Source organism: Octopus sinensis, linkage group LG17, assembly GCF_006345805.1.
Source record: "Octopus sinensis linkage group LG17, ASM634580v1, whole genome shotgun sequence".
Classification (NCBI taxonomy): domain Eukaryota; kingdom Metazoa; phylum Mollusca; class Cephalopoda; order Octopoda; family Octopodidae; genus Octopus; species Octopus sinensis.
The window spans coordinates 44,968,258-44,972,737 of record NC_043013.1 but is presented as its reverse complement, the minus strand read 5'-3'; the positions used below and the strand labels follow the sequence as shown (position 1 = coordinate 44,972,737).

Here is a 4,480-nt window from a genome sequence, read left to right as displayed (position 1 = left end):
ACATATATATATGTGTGTGTGTGTGTGTGTGTATATATATATATATAATATATATACCACCCACAGATATATATATACATACACACATATATATATATATATATACATATAATATATCTATATATACACACACCTATATAAATATACATATACACACACACATACATATATAACATATATATATCTATACACACACACACAAACATATATATATATATTACACACGCAACAAACATATATATATATATATATATTATACATACACACACCATATATATGTATACATAGTTATTGATATGAAGGCGGGGAAAGCGACGATGAAAGACACTTAGATAAGATAGAAAGAAAGATAGATACACACACACAAAGGGATAAAAAAATTAAAAAATGAAACGAGACGGCGAGGAAGTAATCGGAAAGGAACGGAAAGTAACGAAAGGCAGCGGAGAGAAACGAAGACGACCGACGACCTCCATGTTCTGTTGTTGATGCCAATGTGTTTGTTGTTTGTTGTTCGACGCTCCTTTGCAACAAGAGCAAGAACAAGAACAACAACAACAAACGGGCTTTTTTTTATTTAATTTTTTTTTCTTCTTCTTCTACGTACTCCACACTTCGATGCCTTCCAAAAAACATCAACAACAACAAGGAAGAGGATAACGCGAAGAGCGAAGACGAACAACTGCCGTGGTAAAAACACTGAACGATAATCACAAAAGTAGTAATAGTAGTTGTCGTGGTGGTAGCAGTAGTAGTAGTAGTAGTAGTAACGTTGAGGGTATCATCATCATCATCATCATCATCACCATCATCATCGTCATCATCGTCATCATCATTATCATTAGCAACATCATTAAGATCGGCCCTCACTAACGTCCATCCACCGCTGCCTCCACCAGAACCCTTAAACACTTCACCATCATACCAAACTTTGTCCATGGAAGCTTGTTATCCTTATTATCCCTACAAAACATTCTCTTCCTCATCACCTCCATCATCATCACCCTCATCTCCATCATCATCACCAACAACAACAGCAGTCGGTAAGTCGATTTGACATCTTTAAATCCTAATAACTTTTTTTTTCTCGTGGGAGGGAAGAGAGGACAAGGTTTGGCTTTTAATTTTCGCTAATTAACAAGAAAAATTATTTAAAAAAAATTATTTTAATAATTTTTTTCTTTTGTTTTCATGTATTCAAAAAAAAAAAACAAAAAAAAAAAGCGAATTATTTTTGTCGTTGTAATAATAATAATAATAATAATAATTATTATTATTATTGTTTCTTATTTGGATATTTTCTGAGTTCAAATCCCGCCACAGCTTATAATATAACTGTCAAGCACTGGGTCGATTGTTCCCCTTCCTTTCAAATGTGTGGGCCTTGGTGTTCAAGTGCGTGATTAGAGCGGCGAACTTAAATATTTAATTTCTTTCTGTCATTTAAAACCACATCTATCTACATTCATTTCCCTTCCAAGATTGATCAAATCAAGTACTAGTTATTACCTATTGATTGAATCTGAGTATAATATACACCCTAGTTGCCATAAAAATTGGTATAGTGCTTGCCTTAGGAAGTAATTAGCATTGTTATAGAATTTTTTGCTCTTTTTTTTTCGACTATATTTCTCTTTCCTTGTGTCCAACTTTGGTAATTAATTGGGGGAAAAAAAATGAGACAGATATTGGAACCGTGTCCCTTATATCCTCGACAAAATATTTTTTAGCTCTTAATTAATTGTGATTGAGTTTATTGTTTCAGATTAACTAGAAATATAAATGGTATTTCATTTATATATATATTTTTTCTGTGGATCTCAGCAGTCCCGGAGAACTTAAGAAGGATATTGGCTCAGTCCTTTCAGACAAATCTAATTATTAAAGAATATATATGGAAATGCAAACACACACACAAACAAATATATACAATTTCATTTGGGGCGAAACTCGGAATAGACTGTCAACTTTGGATATAATAAACATAACGTATTGGGTTCTACATCAGATACTATATAAAGTGTGTTCCAATAATACTTTACAACATTGTATATACACATTTACATGTACATATATACACGCGCGCACATACACACCTATAATATATATATATATATATATATATATATATATATACACATAAAACGTATAATTGCTTCAAGTATATTTTCATAGATATGAATATATATTCAGATATGTATACATACATATAAACATATACACACATCCATATATACATACAGCTTTCAACTTTATATATATATATATATATACATAAAACGTATAATTGCTTCAAGTATATTTTCATACATGAATATATATTCAGATACATATGTATACATACATATATACATATACACACATCCATATATACATACAGCTTTCAACTTATATTAAAATATACATCATTTATTTACTCATACACGTTTATATATATATATGCACACTGACATAGTTTTCATGTTTTTCTGTTTATGTATAACAAAACATGTATATTTATACGATATTATATCTACGATGTGTCTGATATCTGTTCATCTATGTATATATGCCTGTGTCTACATCTCTGTGTGCGCATATATATATATATATATATATATATATATATATATATATATATATATATATATATATAGGAAATAGCTAAGGTTCTTTGGCTGCTATTTCTAAACTTCGGTATGTGGTAAAGCAAATCTTTGCTGAACCCTAATTATAAAGTACTACTTAAGTTTACCGTGAAATGGTCCTTTTTCATGCCGAATTCTACTTGGTGAAATATTATTGATTACTAGTTAATTAATTAATTAATTAATTAATTTTACCCTTCGTTATTATTGATTATATATATATATTATATATATATATATATGCAGATATGTTTTAGAATAGCTCTTACTATAATTAACATAGAAACTTGTCAGCTACTTTGAAGGTATCAATTAGTGTATGTATATATATATATATATATATTATATATATGAATGTATGTATGTATGTATACACCACACACTTGTGTAAATTTTCTTCGATTTTTTTTGTCATGTGTGTTTGGGATTAAATTTTTTTGTTGTTTGTGTCTTATTTATTCCGCCGTATTCGTATTGTGATGTTTCTTTCAATTTTTCTCTTCTCGTTATATATATTTTCGTGCTTTATAAATTATCGTTTGTCTGTGGTATGGCTGACTTGAGAAAATAATTGCTAAAGAAAGTTTGGCCGTTCCTGTAAATACACTAGCAGGAATACACACACATATACATACACATAAATGCGTGTGTGTGTATCTATCTCTATCTATCTATCTATCTACCTATACCTATCTATATCTATCTATCTATCTATCTCTTTATATATATATATATATACACATATACACGCACTCAAGCATAAATATTCCAGGGGTGACAAGTTCAAAAGAAGCTATGTCCGGCCACTTAAAGCAAATTACTCAGAGATATAAATCTTGAATGAAATATTTAATCCATAATCGCTTGTGTATATATTTACAAACAAATATACTGGTAGAACAAACAGTATGAACAGAACGTAATGCATGAGTGTGTATATATATATATATATATATTATTATTATTATTAGTTTTAATCGGCAGATGTTACGAAGTGACTCGGAGACCGAAAGTTTCGTTTATGGCATCAAATAGCTTATTCCCTCTCAGACTTATTTTCGAGTACTTTATTCTATCTAAGTGGCCCAACATAGCTTGTTTTTGAATTTGTCACCTTTGGAATATTTGTGTGTGTATGTCTGTGTAGGTTTGGTGATGTAAACAGGACTAAAAAAAAATAGGTACAAATACGTTTTTCAGTAGGACCGAAGGACCGAAAGTTTCGTGTATTGGTAAGAATATATAAAAAAATGTATAGATATAAGGATATAGGCATAACTGGAGAATTTTGTGTGTATATGTATATATATGAAGGATCATATATATATATATATATATTTATATATATATATATGAAGGATCATATATATATATATATATGAAGGATCATATATATATATATATATATATATATATATATATAATATCGAAAGCGCTCACACACAGTACAAAAAAACTTACTCCAAAAAGGTTAGAGACGTTCTTATAAAGAATTTACAACTTTTTTTTAAAGAAATCTTTTTTATACTTGGTAAAACTGTATCATATATGTTAATTGGAAATATTTTATCGAACTTTTTGGACGTCTAATTTCTTTGTTTTAAAAAATTATTTTAAGTTAGCCACACTAGAAGCAACCAAGCACTAATTTAAAAAGCAAAAATATACGAGGTAAAAAAAAAATAATGAATCCGACAAAAAACAGGAACATGGAAGAGTAAAACGGCAATTTAATTCCGAAAAATGTGTGTTTGTACATATATGGAGCATATTCATGCGTTTATGTATCCTATATGTTACACAGGCGTGTAAATATGTATACACACATACACGGATTATATCTATATAGATAG

At 29.2% G+C, this 4,480-nt stretch overlaps 1 protein-coding gene across 2 annotated transcripts in view; it reads left to right on the top strand.

Annotated features, from left to right (window-relative positions):
- The first annotated feature begins 454 nt into the window (after positions 1-454).
- LOC115220889 (serine-rich adhesin for platelets-like) overlaps positions 455-4,480 on the top strand; it is a 65,479-nt gene continuing 61,453 nt past the window's right edge. Inside the window, exon 1 of one of the 2 annotated variants that reach the window (XM_036510543.1) lies at positions 455-1,043. The gene's annotated coding sequence lies outside the window, so the exon portion shown is untranslated. The remainder of the gene's footprint in view (positions 1,044-4,480) is intronic. The other variant, XM_029791083.2, reaches the window with a different exon arrangement.